This window comes from Amblyomma americanum, chromosome 1 (assembly GCF_052857255.1).
Source record: "Amblyomma americanum isolate KBUSLIRL-KWMA chromosome 1, ASM5285725v1, whole genome shotgun sequence".
Classification (NCBI taxonomy): Eukaryota; Metazoa; Arthropoda; class Arachnida; order Ixodida; family Ixodidae; genus Amblyomma; species Amblyomma americanum.
In genome coordinates, this window is record NC_135497.1 from 136,405,990 (window position 1) to 136,431,148 (window position 25,159).

General features: G+C 46.9%; 1 protein-coding gene across 1 annotated transcript in view; it reads right to left on the reverse strand.

Moving 5' to 3' along the window:
- The window catches only part of LOC144136190 (neural cell adhesion molecule 1-like), a 408,281-nt gene that overhangs the window by 93,986 nt on the left and 289,136 nt on the right, over nucleotides 1-25,159 (reverse strand). Inside the window, exon 15 of the transcript XR_013315572.1 lies at nucleotides 5,680-6,188. The gene's annotated coding sequence lies outside the window, so the exon portion shown is untranslated. The remainder of the gene's footprint in view (nucleotides 1-5,679; nucleotides 6,189-25,159) is intronic.

Here is a 25,159-nt window from a genome sequence, read left to right on the forward strand (position 1 = left end):
TTCATACATTTCTTAAACAGAAGAGAGTGATTTTGTGTCATATTGTTTGTCTATTTTTGGCAGGCACGGAAGCTCCTGACATGCCTTTCCATTGTTTGCAATGAGTTTTTATGAGATCGCATGTCATCAGTTGCCCATGTATTCAGTTATTTTTTATCTGAGCCGGTGATACCTGGAACCTGTGTTTTTCGTGCTTTCTGTGCCATTATGCTTCAGAACACAACATGCTATCTCTGACTGGTTTCAATTGCTGAGCTCTCCTGCTTAATTTCGGTCCTCAGCGTCCCAGACTCGTCCGCTTGGTCTTTTGTCCCTTTTTCAATAAACACATAAATGCAGCTCTTTTCTTTATCGAGCAGGAACTCGCCTTTTTCCGGGAAGTACACGGAACTGACTCGTACAAAATCTGCCTCATCTCTTTCAGCGCCGTACTCATTGCCTTTTGGTGCTCAGGCGTCTTTCTTCTAAACGGCAGCTCCGCTTATGAGATCAGTTCCTTTTTCGTTTTAATCAGACATGGAATTCGCAGTTTAAAGCCCCGGTTCTGTAGTGTCCTGGTAAATTTGTGCGCCTTAATTGTCCTGATTCGTTTTTTTCTTGCGTATAATCATTAGGATCCAATATGTTAGTGTCCCGGTTCGGCCGGTTACTCCATTGTGGGCACACAGGAGTTTATAGCAGAAAAGAAAAGGCCGAATGGAAGGAAGAATGAGGGAAGCAAAAAGGACCTGATTAATTGTTTTTAAACTTCTTTTTTTCATTTCACGAGCCGGATGCATTAGTACAATGAACCGAGATGAAAAAAGAAAGACTGCAAAAAAAAAAAAAACAATACCGTAGAGCGGGTGAGCGCCAAAGTGAGCATTGCGGCGGTTTGCGTCCGGGTGCAAAAAACCGTGCATGGAGACATCGGAATCGACAGCCAAAAGAATGTCCCTCTAATTAACCTGTCCGGAGCGGTTACAAGTTCCGGTTTGGTTTGCAACACCAGCACAAAATTTGAGGCCAGGCTTTATTGGCAGCTGTTAAAAATCTCGTTGCCTTTAGAACGGCCTAAACGAAGCGAGGGCTTCGTAATGGAAGCCCGCTTCCAATTTGCCGAGCTCTTCAGAAGACGCGGATTGAAAACGCCGCCCTCTTTTCAGCCAGGCGCAGGGTTGGGCGGATTCTTTTGTCAGGATAATCGCGATGATAAATCTGTGAGCGCCATTTTGTGGTGCACCGCGTCCGGTTGCGCAGAGGGATGTGTTTTGCGCCCCGTACGTAACGATATTTCCTGAAAGTTTCGCCGCAAGGTATTTCTCAGCGCTTATGCACGCTGTTATAATTTATCCTGACACGCACACCCGCACACATGCATGCACTCCTGTGTGTCGCTTGAAATTTCCTTTTCTGGCAGCTTTAGGTTTCGGTTTAGAATGAGAAATCCAGGACTTCAAAGGTTGCGCTGATGTAACAACTCTCTTCACCGACGTCTGATTTGATGCTCGGAGATTAAAGTTCTTTCTTTGCTGCGGTCTTAGCGTAGGACGCTCACAGAAAACCTCAGATCACGCGACGCATCTTACGCTTAGCGTTTTGCACTTCGGGCACGTTTTGTCAGCGGAGATCACCTCTGCTAGGAGCGAATGACCGAGTTTTCAACAATATCGAGCAATAAGTGATGTTCAAAACAGTGAAAGTGCAACGGTTTTGTATAAGCACATGAGCTTCGTCCTAGTGGCACAGCTCACAGCAGTTAAGCACTATACCAGGATATGCAACGGTGCAATGAAAGCACTCGTTTTTGTTTTCAGCTATATTCTGCGCATTCATGAGTGCGCGTGAAATTAGGACAATTGAAGCGTAATTTGTCATCTTGGGAAGTCAACGAACGTGAGCAAATTATAGGATGCGTAAATCCGGCCGTAATCAGATTTAGTCATTTCAGGCATGCGGCGGCAGGCTCGAAATTTTCTCTCGGTCTCCAGTTTTGCCCTTTCGCGGCTGCCGAGGACTGCGCATTTTCATAGAGAGGAGAAAAAAGCGGCACACAGCGCAAACGAAGCTCACAAGGCTGCCATTGTTGCTCCACTTGCCGTTGTTTTTACTGGGCTTTCCTGAAAAAATGAAGGCTAGTTAACCAGTGACGCGCTGCTCCGGCCATTCGGCTTAAAATAAGTTCGGTACGAGCCACGTTTTGGCGCCGGTGTGCTTGTTCGAGTTATTATTCTCCTCACGTCTCTCTTTTTTCCCCTCTTTTTTTATTTGCTACATACCTTTCACCGTGCCTCGTTCAGAAAAGTTACTACCAGCTTGTCTGATGCAGGTGAAACTTGTTTTCTCGTTTTCTTCTTAAACAATCCCCGCATAACTTCGAAACAGCCGCAAGCTCCAGCCTAGTAATTTTTGTGAAATCTTGCTACTGTTTTTCCCTGGTTGTTGCGCTACATTGACGCATCTATTTGTCGATGCCCACTTTTCTTTTTGCCGACGAAATGAGTGGCTAGGGGCCGTGAGAATAATTGAATGCTTTCTACTCCCGCACTCATGCAGTCTTTCGGCGAACCCTGCTCGTCGTTTCTCCTAAATTAACTGTGACCAGAGAGTCGTAATGGTTACTTCAATATGTGCGGAGTTCACGGGGCCAAGATTCGCACAGCATGCCCTGTGCTGAGGGAGTTTGAATTATAAAAAGCGGCTTCTTGCTTCTTTTATCACAAAAAAACAAAAACAAATAATCGGAACTGCAAGCACAAAGGTCTGTGCACTCCCACTGCATTTAAAAGCAGCCGCACACATGAAGTTGTACCATTGAAACACTCTGATTCCACTACTGGCAAGTAGAGAGGCTCTTCAGTCGCTAATCAATTGAAATACGTTTCATCAAAAAACTCACGGCCGTGTTGCTAATCGCTTTGGGTGCCTGTCTTCGTGTTCTGCAACAGCTCCTTTCAGCAACTCGTCCGCTTGATAGCGCGCAATCAGCCAGCGAAAGACGGGAGCTGAGCGCCGGTGAAATACGCGCGGCAAGCATGTCAGACGCTGCCATATACGGAATGAGCAAGCCAGTGATAAGCTAACACTTCCTGATGCGGACAGTCACTGAATGAGGCCCTTGCAGTAAATTTTCTCGACATTGATATAACCCAAGCTAGTGCTCGCCTCTGGAAGAGTACAACTCTCTTAATGTCGCCGTTTCTTTCTCTGTTTATTTCTTTATTTTATTTTCTCATTCCTGACAGCTGTGCGCGATGCACCTGTCATATACCTACATGCTGAAATGGCCCGTGAGATGGCTTTCTCGGAAAGAGCACCTTGTGTGTCCCTGAACCATTCTTGCCCCTCCTGCAGGGCAGTGTCAGCGTGAGGCATGAAGCTGAACAGGCGACGCGCATACTTCTCTGGGAGTCATGCAGCATAAGCAGCTCTTTCCATCCACATACTTCAAAAGGGTGGAACCGCCTGCCCATCACCTAATGAAGTAACAGATTAGGCCAGTTGGTTGTTGATAATCTTTTCACTTATGCGCGATTTTAGAAATGAATGCACAAAGAAGGGACAGGACCACGATGAAGCCAGTAATGTGGCCATATATAAGGCAGTGAGAATGAATTACTAGACTGCGTGTCGAAAATACAGAATACCTAACGTCTTTATCTCTAACAAATAGAGTTGAAAGTTCAGTTAGTGCTTCGCCCGTGTCCTGTCCCTTCTTTGTGCCTCGATGCTTGGACATTGCTCAGAACTTAAAAGCAGATTGCCACCTGAAATGCAACAATATAAAAATGTATTCTGCTTAAATCTTCAGCGCGCAGTCTTAATGAGCAACCGAACAATGCTCAGCCCATTGTTCCTTTTTTTAATTTCCCTCTCATTGAATGATATCGCCATTATTAGTTTCGTATTCACGCTGTGTGCTTCTAATGTACCCTACCGTGATACTGGCTTCTCTTCTGAGTGCGCCCATTTCATGGCATATGAATATAAATTAATAAAACGACTGTGGCCCTTGGCCCTTTGCGCTACCAAGTCAGATTTATTTTTTATAGCTGCTTGCATTACGATACTGTGTTATTGCCAGTTTTGTGGCTTACTGCCTTATTACAGTCGCGAGCTGTTTAGAACAGGCTCTTTTCTCTCTTTATTTTGTGTTATTGCCTGCTATAGTTTACTCGGTTGCCTGGGGTGCCTCACCCAACATTCCCTGTTATTATTTCTCACATACTGCGCCTTGAATTCTTTTGTGTCTTGTGTTGTAGCTATGCCGTGTTGTGTATTATGTCATCAGCCATTGTTTCACCTCAGCGAAAAGGATCTGCAGCCGGCGCCACTTTTAGGGGCCAAAATTTCGAATTTTATGTTCCCCTAAAAAAACCAAAAATCAACATGGTGCGGCAGTTGTTCTTTATTCAGGTCCGGTCGCAGGTGTGCTCATCCCGTAGAAGGGAGCTCTCTAATACAAGATTTTTTATTTTCAACGTCTAATCAGAAGTAATCATGCAGTAGAAGGTACAAAAGATGGTTGGTGACTTCAAAAACATGGCTGTGGTTTAGCTCTGGCTAAACCTGGTGTGACGCGATAGCTATACCAGGCCAAGTGGAACTCGCTCAGTCGAATTGCAAAGTCAGTCTTTCGCCCCTGCGTTTCGCTGGGCGTTCCTTGTTCATCTTCTTCCCTGGACGTGGATTCACTCTCTCCCCCTCTCTACTTTCCCACTCGGATTCGCCGGTGCGCCTCGCCGCCGGCAGCGGCCACGGTGGCCACGGCGCCGCCACACTGAAGGCTCGAAATGCTAGCGTAATGTAGGCGCGCGGCGCGCACCAGCTGCGTGCTCTGACGTCACTCCGCGCATGCGCACAACTGACGAAGCGGGCGGCGCCTGCTTCGCTGTCGGCGCAGCGGCGAGGCGCGCGGCGCACACACCAGCTGCGGGCTATGACGTCACGCCGCGCATGCACACTGCTGCGCGGAGTGCGTCACGGCTTAGCGCGCAGCCACGCTGGCCTCGCGAAGTGGCTGGCGTAGTGTAGCTATCGCTACAAACCTCAGAGGAGGGTCAGGAAGAGTTTTTCAGAGTTTTATGACATTAGCAGGCACCCCTTATTAACAAAAATATATTGAAGTTCTCTTCATCGAGCGGCACAAGCTCAGCAGCGCATCAGGTACGTGCTTAAAGTCATTCGGCACACACATGTGTTTGCCATGCGTAACAGGTGGGAGTTGTGCGAGCCCCAGCGATCACGTTCCAGATGAAGTACTAGGCCAGACAAGGCCAGGAAAGCACGCCGTTGTGCGCACTGACCTTCGCAGCTGGCAAAGAAAGGTGGGCGCTGCTCAGGGGTCCTCTATTTACTCCATCTTTCTCTGCCCTTATATACTGTGAAGTGCAGTCAGCCGGAATCGTACCTTCCTTCTCTGCCCTGTGCACGCGTCTTTTATCGCCGGTGGCATTTCATAGTTGGCCGATGACGTGGCTGGGTATACGGAATCAGTGGGTGCCTTTAGGGAAATAAAAACTGTGTGTTATTGACTGGAGCAGCTTTTCGAACTGTTAATGGGGCGTTCTTCCGGCATCAGACTGAATGTGAAAAGCTATAAACAAGAAAAGCAACCATCCGAAGTTGGCCAGTTTGCTTCTTCCGTTTTTAACGAATGTGCGCTCATAAATAAGGCAGCATAACACGTCGTATACTCACCGAAGCGTTCAGCCCCGGCGCTCTGCCGCAGCTCGAAGAAACACGACTGCTGAGTCTGCTGGCGTCGAAGCCGAGGAGAGGACGTCGGAAAGTTGGCGGCAGCGCTGGCTGAGTTGCTCGCTGCAGACGCGCCGCCGCTGCCCGCCCACACGCGCGCATCAGTCTCGGCGGGCGGCCGCTGCCGGGCACGGGAGAGCGCGCGGCTTCCGCGGAAGCCAGTCCTGTTCGCCAGTCCGCGGTTGTTGCACACACGCGGGGTCATCATCACAGTCAAGGGGTGCGGGGGCGGCTCCCCGGGCAGGCCATGCGGGAGGCGCAGGGCCGGCGCGAGGCGCTCGCCGGGTGCGAGCACGGCGGCGTCCACCGGGATCACGAGAAAAGTTCATCCGCTGATCTGCGCTCTCTTTCTTCCCAGCTTCTTTCATCTCCTCTTCCTTCTTCTCTCTTTTTTTGTGTAAGTTTTATACGCAGTGCCGAAAGTCGGAGCTCGTCAATACTCGACGGAATTCCTGCGGGAGATAAGGAGAAAAACAGGACTTCAGTTAGTAAAGTGATGTGCCAGGCTTCCACTTACTCCCCCCCCCCCCCCCTCCTTTCCCGTACACACCGCCCGTGAACTTCCTTGTTTTCTTTTCGCTTTCATTTCCCGAGAAAAGTGTACGGTGATGGCAAAGCGACGTGAGAGAGTCGCGTTTCAGTAGGTGGAGCGCACTTATTTCTCTGGTCCCATCACTCGTTTGTCTCCCACCTTTTTTGCCCAACTTCGCTCAGTTTTCCTGACATATTTCCCGGCGTAGTTCGCAGCACCTGTTTTCGGTGCTATCTTCCGTGTCATGCACGCGGCATAATACAAGAAAATAAACACAGGTGCTTGGAATTCACGGAGAACTCTTTCTCTTCTCGATGCTAGCATAGCGTGTCAAGTGCGCCAAGCAGACCACGCGCCGTGGTGCTGCGCTGGATAGTTTGTTAACGGAGGATGCGCAAAGAAGTCACTAATCAAAAGGACAAAAAAAAGTTCGGTTCTCCGTATCTGGATACGCATATTCGTGAAAAATGCATGTTGAGGAAACAGAAGAATATGAAGATAAATAGGAAACAAAGATTGTCCACTTCTTCACCAGCAAAAATGCATTAAGAAATAATAAAACGGGCAAACAGTGCGCAAAGAATTGAGCGCATGTTTCGGACGACGTGAAAAATAAATTTGCGAGTCAAAAATTTCTACTCAGAGATGCTAAAGAGAAAATAGCATTTTTTTTCAGCTGCAAGCTCTGAGCAGAAAACAAAAAACACGTCGACGAAGTGAGCTGACTCGCTTAACATAAACCAGGACCTACAAGATGAAAATGAAATGGGCTTATGGCGAGCGAAACGAGGCGAGAAATAATTGTCCGGGCGAACTCTTAGAAATGAATTTACTACCATGTTTTCAACGTTCTAGATTCATAAACCCTGGTGCTACACATGCAGTTCATTCAGCCTGAAATGTGTACAATCTCAATTAAAGAAAAAATAACGTTTTCGAATATCTAAAACACAATTTGAATGAATAGACCGGTACCGCCTTGTTTCCCCACGCCAATCGTAAAAATAGTTGCAAGTGCAGGACTCAAAGCGAGCAACGACGGCATATTTGTAACTATAGTATTTCTTGATGAAATTTTTAATTTCAGGTAAGGGCACTGCGTGTGAAAACTTCTCCTCTTATTTTGCTGCCAAAAAGTAATGCACGCAAAATTTAATCTCTTTGCTTCTTTTTTTTTACTTTTTTTCCAGAGAGCAATAATTCGACCCTTGCGGCTTAAAGTGGGCGTGGAAGAACGCCGACATACGAAACTCTCCGCTGTAAACCGCAGGGTGGCTTGACTCGGCATATACCACAATGTTCCCTCAAGGCTAAGAGAAATCGCGGTGAGCCAGAGAGAACTACGGGCATCATAACGTCGAATAGAAAGTACGCATGCGCAGTTAGCTTGGTAGAATCAATCTCTTGGTGTCAGTTCGTTCCAATTTTGCCTACAGACTCTCTGGTTGCGCGCTTTTAATGGAGGAATGCGTTTAACAGATTCTTCGTAGCTCATTGTCCACAAGTTTTGTCCAGTTACCGTCTGTCCGTCCGTTCATCCAAAGCCGTACTTCTAGATTTGCATAAGTGCACAAGGCGCTGTTTAAACGAGATTCCAAAATTCTCGTTTCTTGTAAGCGTTAGTGCACGATATCGCCGGTTTCAGCTGGGCCAACTGCGCAGGTTTTTTAATTATCACCTGCAGCAACGACACTGTTAGGGCAGACACTCGCGGCATCCCCAAAGAAATTGTAGTCACACTAGGCAGCGGCAGTCAGGAGGATCTTCTAGCTCGTGCGCACAATTGGCGCGCGGTAAGCGGCGCTCAACATCAGAATCGCGTGAGGGTGCCAGATGGGGCCCCTTGTTGACGAGGTGGGTGCACGTCTGCTGCGTCGGACCAACCAGCGGGTGAGCACTGGAGGTGCGAAAGTCTATCACCGGGTGCTCGAAATGGAATGCGCATTTTGACTGGCCTCTGAAAATTTCGCATGCTTTCTTCCTATGGTCTAACACAATGGCGCCGACAGCGACGGAGCCCTCCACCAGTACTGCTGCCAATCATCGAGAAAGTGATCGCCTTCGGAAGCGAAGGGAGGAACCTTTACCACGCAATAGGACCGACCGCGCGTTAGGTGAGATCTTAGGTCGCAGAAGAGAAACGAGAGCAAGAACGCCTTCGCAAGCGGAAATACGAACCAGCACGCATGAATTCCTCCAGTGGAGTAGTCTGGGCCTTTTTTGTTTTCGCTCAGTTTACCAGAAATGTCACTCACAAACAAGAGTCTGCAATGTTCTTGATTCGTTCTTTCCAAGCGACAATGGAACGAAGTATCTCCTTCTTTTCGGAGCAGTTTTATCGCGAACGCAATGATCAGTGCGTAAGCGATGCTTCTCGGTGGCTTTCCAAATATAGTCTCCTAAAACCCTTGAGTGCAGCGATTAAACTCATTCGTTCGTTCGCTCAACCTTCACAAACCATCTTTTTATAGTCAGGGTAGTTAGGACCAGTCATTTTGTCATGGTATGAGACCAGGAAGCAAGATGCTCACAGGAAATACACGAAACAAAGACCACGATATAGCTCTGCACACTGTAGCAAAAATGAAGGTGCTCGTAATATATACAGACTACTCACGCTTCAGCCAGCCACACAAGGAAGCCATAGTTTTCGCATTAAACATAACTGCAGTAGATGGGCACGCTTGCAACAGAGAAAGCTAGAGCTACGCTTGTTTTTTTCTTGTTGTTAACTGCAACTTCTACTCGGCTGATTAAGCGGAAAACACATCTCAAACCCTCTATTTGTTATGCAGTCGTACGCTTGACCTTTCCGGAGCTTGAAGTGTCACTCAACTGTGACTACTGAGAGACTTTAATGAGAAAAAGAAGCACTGCTTTTGCGCGGGATCGTGAGCAGTGCACACAATCGAATTCACTTATCCCAAGCAAGCACGCAAAAAAAAAGAAAGAGCCAGTGATTTCCTTAAACTCTACCGCCGGCTGAAGTTAATTACACAAGAGTAGAGAGAAAGGGCGTATAAGTTTTTGGAGCGCTGCCCCACAAGGGCCATATAATTTAAAACTTCGAAAGTAAAAGTACAAGCTCGCGTTCAGACCCTTGCCACCGTTTCCATCTACATCCTTAGGTGCTCAGCCTCCGCAAGCTCCCGCGCTCCCATCATTCGCCTTAAAAAAGCGCGCAGGAGCTGGAAAGAAAACAGCGAAAGCTCGTGGCCCAAAAGATAAGTCTGGCCTTCGTTTTCCTATCTTGTTCTCCTGAATTCCGCATTTGAGGGTTTTATTTGTCTAGAGCAAGCTTGCGGTAAATCTGGTAGGCAATTTCGTATGCGGCCAATCAAACGGAACCACTCGAGTCTTATCATGAATCCGTATTAATTCTAGACATTCCACCACAGCGAAGATGTTTTGACAAAAAAAAGAAAAAATAATAGAAAGAACTGGCGAAGGTAACACACTGAAGCACATCATTGGAGAAGGAGTTGGAGGTCAGACTGCAAGAGGCGACGCGTGACGCTAATGCTTCCATTTCCAGGATGTCACGCGAATGTGTGTCGTTGCGGTCATAATGCGTGGCGGACGGTCATTTTGAGTTGTCGTTTTTGCTAAGTGCTGCATGAATACTGAGCCCCGCAGTAAAAAGAAAAACAAGAAAACGATGATACACGTGTGACCCGCCTAACGAGATGCGTGCTGGATGAACATAAACGCAGTACCACGGCAAGCTATTTCCGGAAACAGATTTCGTTAAAACCGCGGAATCCAGATACCGTTCGTCTTTTTGCGCCAAAGGAGTGTAGGGTGTCCGAGTAGAGCCAAAGGTAAGAGGTTTTCTGGGCAGGGTAGAAAAAAAGCTTGATAAATAAGTAGTCTTGACTTGTCAAGCGTAATTGCAAAGGAAACGAGGGAACTGAGAAGGCTGCTCCAACCAAGCCGCTTCTACTTTCGTGGGGCTCCTAATCCCCCTGCCGGCGAACTCTGTTTCGGCCGTATATTGATCGAGGTCTACGGCTAGGGCTACGCACCCGAGCATTAAACGTTAAGCGACCTGGGAGTGTAAAGCGCAAAAGAGTATGGCATTTTCAGGACAAGATAAAAAAATATCTTCCGGTCTCTTATTGAATGCTGCAGAAAAAGAAGGTGCTGATATATTCAATATGTCTCTTCCAAATATGTACAAATATTTTGCCACTCATACTCTTTTTTGTGAATGAATGCAAAGGTCTATCCTTATGTTCAATTACATTACATTGTTTCATTTTCGAAAAAAAAAAATTCCAGGCGTCCAAATCTAGTGCTCTATTGAAACTCTTATTTAGGCTTATAATATTGTCTGATGCGATACAGTGCTGTTTTTCTTTTCTCTTTGCAACAAAAAAATGTGACTGTCTACTGCCCCACTCTGCTGCTGCATACACTGTAAGGGGGCGGAGGATTTTTCAAGCCGCAAATGTACGGCTTTTCCCTCCACCTCCTTCCACTTCTTTGTGGAGAATAAAACTTGTATGTATGTATGTATGTATGTATGTATGTATGTATGTATGTATGTATGTATGTATGTATGTATGTATGTATGTATGTATGTATGTATGTATGTATGTATGTATGTATGTATGTATGTATGTATGTATGTATGTATGTATGTAAGTATGCATGTATGCATGCATGCATGTATGTATGTATGCATGCATGCATGCATGCATGCATGCATGCATGCATGCATGTATGTATGTATGTATGTATGTATGTATGTATGTATGTATGTATGTATGTATGTATGTATGTATGTATGTATGTATGTATGTATGTATGTATGTATGTATGTATGTATGTATGTATGTATGTATGTATGTATGTATGTATGTATGTATGTATGTATGTATGTATGTATGTATGTATGTATGTATGTATGTATGTATGTATGTATGTATGTATACCGAGCCCGAGCTTCTTCATGGATAGCAGCCGATGCTGCAAGAACTTTCAGGCTCCGCGCGTTGTGTGAGCAAAACGGAAGCGCAAAGTTGGGCCCTAGTAATAAACAGAAGCGCGCATTACTCCTTATTTGCAGCAGCACTTATCGTCGACCTGGTCGAATCGAAACCAGCTAATATATGCTTAGCTCTTGCGCATCTTAGACGTACCCATTCTCCGCGTATAAACTTGGATGTTACTTTGTCGCACTTATAACCTTCGCATACACAATTAAACCTGCGTTAATAGCAATAACGCAACTAATAACTGTGCCTCACATGCTGTTCACCTGCATCCTTGTATCAAGACATTCTGCTGAGTTTTGCTGACTATTTGTGTAATGTATTATTAGAAATGAGAGTTCAAGAGGATATTAAAATTTCTTTATTGAGAAAGAGGACTGACGATACGAAACGAAGAAAGAGGAGACAGAGTGGTCGAATACTTAGACTCCTTTTAAGCTCTCAACTTAGTGCCTAGTAGAGGAAAGCATACGTGCTCAGCCGCCTGTTCATGCATTGTCTGATGACGCGTGAACAATGCCGGCGCACTGAGACCTGCGAATAAGCAGCTGGTAACAAGGCTTACTACAAAAACATACAAAGAAATAGACCTCACGGAACACCAAAAAAGAGCTTCTAAGATTTAAGAAGCGCCACGGGCTTTGTTCTCGAACAAAGAGGACGCACTTTCTCTCTCTCTCTCTCTCGCCGGGCTTTCTCTATCAAGCCGAAGAAGGAGAGCGCCTCGCTGATATTCGAAACAAATTTCGCCTACGGGAATTTTCAAGGGGCAATTAAGCGGCCAAGTGAGCCGCCCTCATCAACGTGCTGTGCAGTCCTCGCGTTCATTAGTCGTAGGGCACTGAACGCGAAGGAAAATGCCTTTTGGAGCCTTTCCTACTCCGCGTGCCGCTCATGTGCGTGAGAAACGCAGAAATAATTAATTTGTGCGCCTTCACAAGAACACAGACAGCCTCGAAGGGTGCATTAAACCCGCCATTACGAAAATGTTCGGGCGTTTGCGTTACGAGCAGCCCATACGCTTCGATTAGAATACCCATCAAAGAATCATTTCGACGTCACCTATTTAACTTGGGTAATTTCGCACTAATCGCTTGCTAGTTCATTTTATACATGAGTCGTGCGGGAAATTGTCATTTTTATGGAATTGAGTGGATATATTCTTTGAAACTTGGCTAGCTGCAAGACCTACGCATTCACGTGGTTAAGCAAGAAAAACGTAGGCGAGTACACTGCAATGCACTTGAGATATGTTCAGCGTTGGCTTTGTAGAAATTCGCGCCGCAAGCATGGCTTATGCCATTGTGCGCTGCAAGCTTGCCCGCAAAAAAAAAAAAAACTTAGGGGAGCAACTGTCACTAAACGGCGGTAAAGAAAAACTGTTAGGCCCAAACATTAACCAATGCAGAAAACGGCAAGCTTCCCGAAACGCTCACTGCGCAGTAAAAGAAGAAAAAAGATGAGAAAAAAAAACTATGGGCCATGACATTAGCTGTTCTCTACGGGCGCAGCACTAGACAAAAAGCAACAGCCTATTATGTGCCAAACACTTACTAACTCAGTAAATCCACAAAGGACTGACTAGTTTAAATTTTTGGTCGTTCTTCTAACAGTTAGGCCGAAAGGACAGCATGTGGTGCAAAGATGGATAACCATCCGCTGTAGCCGCTTTGTCCCTGACAAGCACTTCAAAATATGATGAATTAAAAATTAGCAGGAAAGAAAATAGTCTCTGTATGCTTTAACTAAACGAACACTTCAGCACCTTGTACGCTCACTTTTTTTTCCACAATTTAGGCTGGAAGTGCACTTCGCAGAAAATAAATGTTAGAAATAGGTTTTCTTGCAATTTGACAATAACGCTTACGTAACAGCAAGACATGCAAAATGAATCAGCCTCCAGGGTAGGCTTAAACGTCGGTAACCTTTGTTATTTCCCTACGAGCTGAGTTGAGTTGAGTTGAGGTGTTGAATGCTACAGGTGCGGTTAGCCTTGCTTTATCTGCCGGCAATTGCTCCACCGCAGCGTCCATTCTATATTAACAATGTCGCATCTACGCCGCTATGCGCACAGTCTCTTATAATAGCACACATTCTCTCCCGCAGTCACCATCTATGCACACAATCAATCCACACAATCCACATCACAGTCCACTCCAGAAGTCCCTATGAGTTTCTTGTAATATATATGGCAGCCTCCGGCATGGAACGAACGCAGCCTAATTTGACGTCCAACATCCTCAAAAGAAGATAGTGGCGGCCAATTTCCTTACGCAAGCTCGTAAGAAATGGTGTAGTCGCTGCGGCAGCAGAGTCTTGGGACGAGCGTTGTGGACCGTTCTTATGCAAAGCGCGCGAAAGAATGAGTACAGCGCACACGGAAGCATCAGGCTGCATCTAGGTACGTACCTCCGAAACAAACCTAAGCACGGCGTTCCAAACAGGGCAGCCGTGCGTTAGAAATTAACTCTGAGAACCTTACACCTCTAATGGCTTTGAAACAGTAAACATTGCACGGAAAAGCTTATGCTCAACACCGATGCATATGAAAAACTGCATAATCTGTTCTTGCTTCAAAGAAATGGGTTCAGAATTAAAGCCTGCGTAAATTGTTCAGCTACTTCTCTTACTCTGTTACTGGAGTCACAATGGTTATGAGATCAGTAGCGTTATTTCTTAACTGGAATATTAGAGGCTGACTCAGCGAAAAGCTGAAATCAGTCTGGCTTATCAAAGGTCTAACCTAAATAGGTAAAGAAATAATACTGTTATTTAGTGAACCGATTTTTCTTATACTTGTACAAGTAACGCAGGAAGTTGCGCGTAGCCTATTTCTTCGCACCCTCTATGTCGACTGTTCTGATTCTAGGCTATTTATACTTCTTGATTTCAACCCGCATGACAGAAAAGCGAAAGAGACATTAAAAAGTAGCTGGAAAATTTATGAACAAGACACAGCCGCTGCATACTGCCCCATTTGAAATTCTGCTGGCAAGACTGCGCATTGATGCGTTTTCGCCCTCTGCCCGTACCTCTGTGCAGTTCTGCCTTCGTCTCTCTGGTTCATTACTCCGCCGTAAGGCTGCTTAGGTGCAGCGCACATAAGCCACTATGAGAGATCTAATGATGGTTATTGTATGCATTTCGAGATGCGCGCCGCCGCGGTGGCTGAGTGGTTATGGCGCTCGGCTGCCGGCCCGAAAGACGCGGGTTCGATCCCAGCCGCGACGGCCGAATTTCGATGGAGGCGAAATTCTAGAGGCCTGTGTGCTGTGCGTTGTCAGTGCACGTAAAAGAACCCCAGGTGGTCGAAATTTCCGGAGCCCTTCACTACGGCGTCTCTCATAGCCTGAGTCGCTTTGGGACGTTAAAACCCTCATAAACATAAACAAAAAGCATTTCGAGATGGGCAATAGCCAGAACTTACCGGCGTTCTTTTTTTTTCTAACTTAATGTTGTGTAGACCTTGCACCATCGAATTACTTGTAAGGCGGCTGACTACAAGACCGCCTTAGGAAATGGCTACATGCCCCACGGCGGTTGAGTCAAGTAAAAAGGGCAACAGAGAAATTGTGCTCGTTCGTAGGCCATCGCACTACCATCACACTTAGATCGAGTTCGTAAAAAGATGGCCTACAGATCTGCGGCGCACTCACGTCCTAAAGGCAAACAAGACGAACGCTCCTCCGTACCGATATACTCCGCTGGTCTCTGCAGTGCACGGGTGCAGCCAGAGGAGAAGACGAAGGAAAGTCTGCAGCTGCGATGAAAATGATAACACTACATCTTCAAGGAGTAGTCGTACAACGCGCAGTAGGCACTGCTACGGTCTATATATAACGCTGTGCCTGCGCACATAAGCCGTCAAAAGTTTAGGACCCGCGCCAGCCGTCGAAATGCCCTATTGCCACAGCGCCTTGCATGCATCTTCAAATATAGGCACGAAGTCCATGCTTCCGGACAGAAACACCACAGCGAATCATTAGTTCTAGATAGGCGCTCAGGCCATGAAGAAATCGTTCTTTTCTTTGTGTGGCACGGGTGATTATTAAGCTACAGACGCCATTTCACATCGTTCAAGTTGTCCGAAGTTGACAGAAAAAGCATATTGTGATTTGTCTCTCTTCTTTTTACACGAAGGCTCGCCACTTTTGCATGCTGAAGCAGCATCTATATCTGTCCAAGCATGTAACGTTCCGGAGCGAATTCCGGGGTCTAGGCGGTGCAGCTAGATGGAGGCCGTGTTTCCCTGCGCTTGTAAACCGGTGCTATAAGCGTGCGTAATTCCATTCTCCGGATAAGCGCTAGCCCTGAACGATGCGCCGAGGAGCACGAAAGCTTCCCAGCCAACTTTTACGACCGCATCAAGAAGCCGAGAGGATACCGTCGAGAGCTTCCCTGTCAAATATTTCTTTCTTGTTGTTCTTGTTGCTGACCATCGTCTAGAAAGAGTGCAAGTTGTTGATGGGAAGCTGAGGTGTCGCTGTGAAAATTTTTGTCACTGCTGCACCGACTCATTCCCAAGAAAAGCATGCGGCTGATTCGTCTCAAATACTGAATAAGATTGAAAGAACAAATGTTAGTGCTTTGTCGAAGTTATTGGCAGCTTCGTTTAATTAACACAATGCGCTTTAGGTTCGCATGCTGGAAGCGAAAACTCTTCTGTTGGCATCATACACAAATATTCATAAATGCATAAGGGAAGAGATAGAAACAAAAACAGGTAGTGTCTGCGGAGCAATATAGACAAAGCGAATGAGTTTATTTTTATGAACGTAAAGATATCACGCCTAAAAAAAAAAGCCGTTTTCTTCTCGCTCCGTTTACTTCGATAATATTAATGCACGACGACGAGAGTATCAAAAGCATTAAATGTGGCTTGGTCAAACGGCTGCGCTTCGGGACATTTAGACAGGCAGCGAGATAAGGCCGACTTCAAATGTTTGGAGAGAGCTATGTTTTTCAATTCTGCCCGGACTTCTTTTATTTTTTCCCCCCTCCTGGAATAACAATGGTCGTCGATCGGAGAGCCCGACCATTTTCAACGAGAACATATTCTTCCCAGTCCTCGCGAACCGCTTATCGATTCCAGCTCGCAAGAGAGGTCAGAGACGACAGGCGCCCACCTAGAACAGCCAGAATAGGTCTTACAACTCAAGACGCTTTTCCATCCCGGTTCCTCGTCAAATCGAATTACGCTGCGCATTCGATATGAGAGCGCGATCGAGAAAGGCAGCGTTTGCTCGGGGGAATTCGGCGACGTGCTACACACACCCCAGTCGCCCTGCAAAGCGCGCCGAAGACCATACACCGGGCGACCAGAGCTGAAGCAAAGAATCCACGGGCTTGAGAAAGTTCAAAAAAGTGGGGCAACGCGTAGATAAATTCCCCAAAGACAAACGCAACCCGGAAGGACTGCGGCTCCGGGCGCTGGCTGCTGCAGCGATTTGGCGCCTGCAGGCCTGGGCCAGGGCCAGTACAGCGGCGTGAACGTCGATCGTGCACTCAGGGCTCCAGTCAATTACACGGCCGCGTTGACGCATCGCTCGCAAGATCGAGCGCAAATTGCTTCAAACGCAGGGTGGACGAGTGCGCAGGACGCATCGCACTTGCTTCGCTAAGGCGAGCCTTTCACGTTGCGCGAGTCGCGGGCTGCCCGGCGATTTCATCCCGCTGCGCGCTCAGAGGCGAGGCGAGCAGTTAGACAGCGCTGGGCGTTGTTCCGCCCCGGCACCTCCCGCGCTGGCAGCACTCCGGCCAGGACGGGGCCCAGACAGCGAGCTCCAACGAGACTGCTCGCTGAGTGGCGACACTGTGCGCCGTCCGTACAACTGCTCGGGAAGAGCGCCTCACGGAAGCTGCTGCGTCCGACGTGTGTCGAGGGGTATAGTGCGCGTCCCATTTTGGCCGAGCGAGTACTCCGGATAGTAGAAGGCACGCATCAGTCGTGCCGAAACAAGCGAACGCTTCTATACTGCCATAGAGTTCGGGAGACTTGTGAAATTCCTATTCGAGCAGGAAGTGAGAATAAGGTACCCCCGAACGCGTATACTGACTAGCCCAGCGGCGAAGAGAAACGCGTGCTGTCTAAACTGTCGTATCGCTATTGGTGCTGCTGCTACGTAGTGTACAGGCAGAGCGCAATTACAAAATTCCTCAAAAATGCGTGGACAAATGTAACCATTTAACATTAACGAGGAGCCGACATGCGGGTTTCCATAGATTGAACGTATGCATGACCCGAGGCATAAATCATAGACCAAAATATGATTTCAACAAATACGTGTGGTGTAATTCCTGAAGGATGTCATGCGTGCTGCATTTTGAGTGGCAAAGCTCCGAGCTTATAAATATTAATTGTTCGTATCCCACCTGAAGCGCGTTCTACTTATTCGCAGAGAAAAAAAATCAAGCGCTCAACTCTTAACGTTGGAACTTATCTACACCACAGCGAAAAGACGTTAAGTTTGGTGTAAAGCATCGATAGCGGTCGACGGTTTTGTAGTTATTTCCGTTATCAAATGCTTTATCACTCGATTTAATTGACGCACGTATTTTCGTCACGTTATGCACAGACTGCAACTGCTTGCTGTGTGTTGTTGGCACTGGTTTACTGTAGTCAGCAACAATTTAGGTGAATGCATTACATTTTTTGTAACAGAATTAGTGAAAACGTTTTTTTTTACTAATGTTTTGTGTATTGCAATATTTCTCTTACGGGACCGTAAACAGTTAGAACATACGTATAACAATACAGTGCCCAAAAATACCTTCCTGTCTACCAAAACTCTAAAAATGCGTATGCACCTCAAAAAACCAGCCAGTATTTTGATAGGTTGGGATCTACCGGTGGTAGGATGATTACGCCGGTCAGGTTTTATTCGCTTCAGTTTTTTCTTTGCAGACGAGCGCTTCAAGCACCAGTGTTCACCACGTCACTTCGCTCACCTCGTAAATCACACTCCCAAAGCTGACAATGCCGCGAGGTAAGCCCGCCTGTAACAAAACGTCATCCAGCTTTCCGGAGGCAACAGCAGCTTGCTCAGCGTTCGCAATGACTCATTCCTATCGCATGACTTTACATCGTGACTTCCGGCTTCCTGTCAGGACTACACGAAATAGACTCTCGCGTTTGGCAGATCGCTGCGTACCCCGCAGATCACCGCTCATGTTTGACACTTGTTGCAAAAGTTCCCAAGGCAATAGGGGGATGGTATGGACTGCAGTGGCACCTGTGTGCTGGTGCAATGGGGAGATTAATTTCTTCGCATCTCACGTTTTTGCTTGCCCGTAATGTTTGACAGCAAAGCTAGCGACGGGCAGCCATCACTGCGCCACTATTCATGCGCATGGTTATAATGGTAACGGGCGTCGTGACGTGAGAATTATTGCAAGAGCTGGTGTCGAATTCCTATGGTGCGTTTGAATGATAACAGCGCAGGGCCTGTCTATACTGCATGTTGCACACTTCAGATTGCTTTCTTAATTCAGCTGCTGACCACGTATTGCACGGCTAGCTAGCTGCTCCAAGCACATGTTCAGTGGGCAGAGTATTTTTGACATAGATTTCATACCCACATGGAGAGAAATCTCCGCGGGCAGGATTCCAGCGCGCCGACGACGCTCAGTCAGAGCGCTTATTCACTCAGCGGCGACTGACTTGGTAGTTGTTTCCGTCGTACAGCCATCCACCGCCGGGGGTTCAATGGCGGTGGTGTTTGGCGTGAGATGGAATTCCGGCCGCGGCGGCCGCATTCTGTGGATGAGAAATGCGACAAGGCCCTTGTGCTGTGCGATGTCAGCGCACGTTGAAGGACCCAAGGCGTTCGAAATTAGTCTGGATCCGTCTTCTATGGCATCTCTCGTAGACCGCGTGCTGCAGCGGGCCGTTAAACTCAACATATCGTATCAACTTTCGTAGAGTCCTTCTACGCGGATTTCCTGGACCGGACCGAGGGACGTTTGCAGACCTTTGATCCTTAAGCACGAACTGCACCTTCTCGATGCCGCTCAGACTTGATAAGCGCATTTCATTGATACCATGTAGTATTTTTGTTAACCAACTTGTATGCAAAACCTATTCCAAGTAAATTAACGGAGACCGAAGAGAGTGTTTGCCTAGATGCGTAAAAGAACCTTCCTGGGAAGGAGGAGGACGAGAAAAACAATTATTGAGAACGAATTATTTGTGTGTCTAGCCCCTAATTCTAGGGCCCCATTGGACTTGGCCGCCAGCAAACGTAATAATTACCGAGGAAACATTAGACAGTAGCTTCACTCGCAGAGCATTCTGTACAGCATGGAAGAGAACTGGTCCGGTACTTTACTTCGTGGACGCGCCATGTTCGCGTTGCTTGGGAAACACGACACGTGCGCTGTAAGCCTGTCATGTGAAGTGAGTGTTTAGTGGTCGGACGCTCGCTGGAATCAGACATTGAAGAGCAAAAACTAACAGCGCGCTTATTTAAATGCTTGCGCTATATCTCTTTAATTTGGCGAGGCATGCCTGGCCGAGTAGACAGAGGTTTTTGTGTGTGAACTTTTGTTCCTGCCTCTCCTAAAAATTTATTTCTCATTTCTTTTCACAATGAATAGGATTGAGGTTTCCATAGGCATCACGGTTTCACGGAAGCCCTTCCTCTGCCTCTTTGGCGCCAAAAGAGAGAGAGAGAGAAACTCTTCAATGAAAAAAGCAGAGAATTTAGCCGACGTTTAAAAATCGCTGGCATGCTACTGTGCTTGGGGAAGAGAATTTTGGAGGTAAAAAATTTCAGCTAATCTCCTATTTGAGTACGTCTCACTCAAACAGGACATTATCCTGTTCGAGTGTAGTTCTTTTCCTACATAGACAGAGGGAAGCAACTACACTAAAGTAAACTGACTGCTAGGCCTTGAAAATAAAGAGAGCACAAGTCTGAGAGCACCGTGATTTACGATAGCGTGGCTGTGCTCAGCGGCGTGGCCCCGGCAGCCGCCCTTGGCAGGAAGGCCCGAACTACGCGGCATTAAGGCGCACGGCAGTCATAAAAGAGAGCTTCAGCTCATGCCGGCTCCTTAATAAAAGCAGCCCAACGCCTTCGTCGATCAAACGCAGTGGGACAGCAGAGCCATACTGTCCGTATCTGCCCCGTTTGTCCGCGAAGGACGACGAAAGGAAAGAGCGGCCGCAAGTGGAGACTGTCTGAAGCAGCCGTGGGTAGCCACGCGTACGATTATGCCTGAACCCGCTCTCTTTTAGCCATGCGGGGATACCACTGGAACTTGGAAAATCAACCAGAGCGAGAATTCGCGGACAGCTCCTGAAAGTGCCTCGAGATCATTCCCGCATATTCCGGACGAAAGAAAGAAAGAAGTCATCAGGCTACTTTGCGTTTTTCCAACGGCTGGGACGAGTCGACGGATTGACCGTTTCTGTGAAGTGCGCCGTGCTCTGCACAACGCCTCATTTCATACGGGATGTGTTTCTCTGCACGAGAGAAGGTGCAATATTTGGCCCAACTAGCTTGCATGACATTTGTTAAGGGAATAAAGGCAGCGATGGCATACCTTTTAGCGCAAAGGAAAATAGCGCCCCGGCACCGTCTATGAACGAGTGGGCAGGATGCGGAGCTGCGAGCAAATAGTTTTCTCCGCAGCGCCATGCCACTATAAAAATGCTTATGGTTCACGCGCTGTCACGGCGAAACTATTTACTGGCAAAAATGGTTCCTGGAAGAGACAGTTTCACATATCTTAGGTTTTGTATTTTGACGCCAGTAAGCAGAAAGGTCGTTTACACAGCTTCCTGCCTCTTGTAGCACTTACTGAGGCGCATGTTCCTGAGACCTCAGGTTTCGCAGGTTTTATTTGCTGCAGTGAGCGCAGGTCATGACCTACGAGCTTTTGGCTCCTCACTGTAAGATTTGTTTCCTTCAGTGCAAAAAGGCAGAGCCGGAAGAAAGAATGAATCTGAACTGCCGCTGGCATTTTTTTTCACCACAAAGGTCAGGTTGAAGGTTACGTCGTCTCTAGGGTTTGTCAATTCCTTCTACTTCTTGCGCCGTCGACAAATCTTCCTCCTTCCAGGAAGGTTTGTAATTCCGTAACGTTTGAGTACAGAGCCAAATATGTTTTTTTTTTACTTTTTAAATTGTAAGCTCTGTCTTCCACGCGTTGTATCCGTTTCCAGCTGGCAATCATAGGGGCTGCATGAAGAGAAGCATGAAGAGAATATATTTCTGTATACCAAAATAACCTTGAGGTTATCTTAACGTGCAGTAAGAAACTTCCGAGCGAATAAACTTGCGAAATGACGCAGCGTTGCATAACCAGCTCTCCTGAGATTATAGAGAACAGCGACCAGTCGAGCCAAGTAAGTGTACTCAAACTGCGATTAGCGGTCATCACTCGCTTGTATTTGCGTAGTTGTGCGTGTGTGTTTGGATGTGTTAAGGATATTCCGCCATTGTGACGGCTATGAATTATGCTTGCGCTCTCGCTACTTTATCTCAAATCCTTTGCTCACAGGGTAACGCCACAGCCAGCAGCTAATGGTCAGAGTAGCATGCAGTTTTGTCTTACAGCTTAAAGCAGTAATTTATTTTTATATACAAAAAACATAATAACGTGGCTCGAGGTAGTGGAAGTTTAGAGGTCACCCAATGTTACCCGCCTGCGACAGTACAGCTTCAGAGATTGCTTGCATGCATAATGGCAGGAAAGTTCTTTCAAGCCCAAGTAAGCTAATTCACCAGAAATGGGTGTATATATAGCAAATAAATTTGTGTGCAAAACTGAACGGCCCTAGAACGGAAATGGAAAGAAATGAAGAAGCATGTGAATAAATCGATCAGAATTTTCCGCAGCATCGCTTATAGAGCCTTAATAGAGCACCCGCCGTGGTGGCTTAGTGTCTACAGCATTCGGCTGCTGGAGCAAAGGGCGTGCAATCGAATCCCGACTGTGGCAGCCGCATTTCGATAGAGACGAATGGAAAAAACGTCCGTGTGCTCTGCAATGCCAGAACTCCAGGTGGTCGAAATCAACCCCTGGGAGCCCGCCCCTATAAGACGTCTCTCACAGCTCATGCGCAGACTTGGGACGTTAAAACCCACATACCATACCATACCATACCATACCATACCGTAGGGTACCGTACCGTACCGCACTGCATTGTGCCGTAGAATTAAATACCATACCATACCGTACCGTTCCGTTCCGTGCCGTGCCGTGCCGTACCGTACCGTACCAATTTAGTAGCGCTGATATATATTTAAAAGGTCGGAAGAATAGAAAGGGTAAGATAAAAAAACAAAAGCCAACAAATGCGTGTTATTGGAAGTGACCTGAGATAACTGGACACAGCCGTGCGCATAAGGGGCTTCTTTCAACAGTACGAAGGCTAACGGGCACACTTCGTGAGCAACGCTTTCAGTTCTTTTTGCAGCCGCAGCGTGTTTTGTATTGACAACTGTAAACACTCGGGATATAACAGACACCCGGCGTATGTGCTTCTCTGATCCAGAGTTGCCAAACGATGGCTTCACGGGTAGCGGTTGGGCCCCTCGACTCAGCCGATCGAATCAAAGGGTGCGGACAGCACTCTCGAAAGGAAGCCCTGTATATGGCGAAACGCTGCTCCGGTTTAATCTTGTAAAATCTCCTTTCTCACGTTTTTTTTTGTAGCTTGAAGGCAATATCCTGCTCTGTAGCATTAAGGTGGAACGACCTGCGAGGGCAAGCGGCCGAATTTTTTTCTGGCGCTGTAGCTGTGGCCCATAACGAAAGAAAGCTTTTTTTTTTCCTGAAATGGCATAGAAGCGCAAGTAATAAGAACAACGCTTTAAGGAACCAGGGTTGGGCCATTTTCGCGAGCGGCGTGACTCGCTGGCGTCCAGCCTGAACGTTGTGCTCGGTTAACGCTGCATTACAAGGTACGATCATCACACCATGACCAGTGCTGGCGCGCCAACAATTTGCACGCAGCCTCGAGCAAAGCCAAAAAAAAAACTACCTAATGTGGCGCATTCAATCATGTTGGGAATTTTTTTTATACTTACTGCACAGAACTACCATAAATAACATTCACGAGAGTGCGCGTGCGCACGCAGACAGAAACAGATCCGTTCACTTGCACGGGTTAGTATCGATTGTATATGAAATGCCGTTTCCGCTTTTTCCTTTCATTTCAATTTAGCTGGTCGACATTCAAAAGCTAAGGAAAAGTAGAGGCAAGCGGGACAACAACGATCGACAAAATGACCTCGTGTGTTTCTGTGCGAGACAGCCAGTTTTTTTTTATTGAAGAAAGTACGTTAGTTTTCACGCGCTGACAGAAGCACCTGGCAGAACTAATGCCCATTTCTGAGAGCCGGGAGCAGTGGATACAAAAAGGCTGTTTGAAAGCGACCTTGTCGTTGCTAAATTACTAAGCCTTCTGCGCGCGTGCCCCGTCTCTGTGTAACAGTTTTTTAAGTTTAAAGCTGTACAAAACGAAGCAAGCGCCTGAAACGCTATATTTTTCTGAAAAAAGTTCTATAATGCTGTAGAAGCGACGTGCAGCATTAGCGAAGAAAAGTTCTGTCGTTAAAGTTTTAAATTGTTCAAACAGTGTGGCTAAACGTCGTCGAAAAGGAAACATTCAGCTTTATGCTATTACCGTATGCTGTTATAGACTAAACTAACAATTTTGGATGTACAAGGACCGGTCTTCGTTAGCCTTTTTTACCGACTGCATGTTCTGGCGTAGCGAGAGCTCCCGGGTCGCTATGCTGTAATGTGACCAAAGTATCCTGATACCCGTACCATATGCAGTAACATAAGTGCAAATTATATCTGACGATTTTGCGTTAGCAGCATGCAGCAAAAACAACGAGAAAAAATTCTCTCTATATATATAGATTGGCACTCGGTTAAAAGCACTCTCATGTTTGAGTGCATCGTCTTTCTCTGTGCTCCATAACGGTCTGACAGTGATGCTGTCTGGCTGGCTTCATAAATTACAGAGTTACAGTTTTCGAATAACGAGAAAACATTTTTGTGATGATGTTTGATGAATAGTTCATGGGGTTTACGTCCTAGAACGACTCAGGCTATGAGGAATGCCGTAGTGGTGAGCTCCGGATAATTTCCACCACCTGCATCGTACAGTACCCGAGCCTCTAGCATTTCGCTTCCATCAAAATGCGACCTCCACGACCGGGATCGAACCCGCATCTTTCGGGTCAGCAGCCGAGCGCCGTAACCACTGACCCACCGCGGTGGCTTACGTGAAGAGAAATAGAGCGACACCGCAGGAATTTTTTTCTCTCCACCTGCATGCACTGATTTTTTTCTGCATCCGGCTTAGAGTTGAAACCCGAAGTTTAAGCGTATGTTTTACCTGCTGTAAAGTAATTGAAATTCAGACACAACTTTGCCTTTATTCCGAAACGTTTAGAATGCCTATGGCACAAGATACCCAGCCCCCGATTTCAAATGCCGCGCCAGTTTTGTTCGGAAGAACGAACTTGCAATGCGTACGCACGCTGAAGCAGTAAATGAATGTGAGACGGAAACTAATGGGGCCGCAGGGAAACGCAGAGAGAAAGTCATCCCGCAAACGGCTACAACGCTGAAAACTGCGCAGCACTGGGGCTCCGCCTGGATGGAGGCTGCGGAGAGCGGCAGGGCCACCTGCCGCGAGCGATAGGAACCTGCGTCCGACCGGACTGAGCTGCCGCTGTGCGCCTGTGCTTAGTGCTCACGTCCCAGCATGGCATTAATGACAGTGCTGTAATGGGATTACAATAATTAGATTACCTCTCTGGGTAATGGCTAATGTAATGAATTACGCGCACGCTAGTAATTAAATAATGTGATGAATTTCATTAACGCAGTCATTTCACGGTAGAAGGCAACATTGTGGTAATTACTG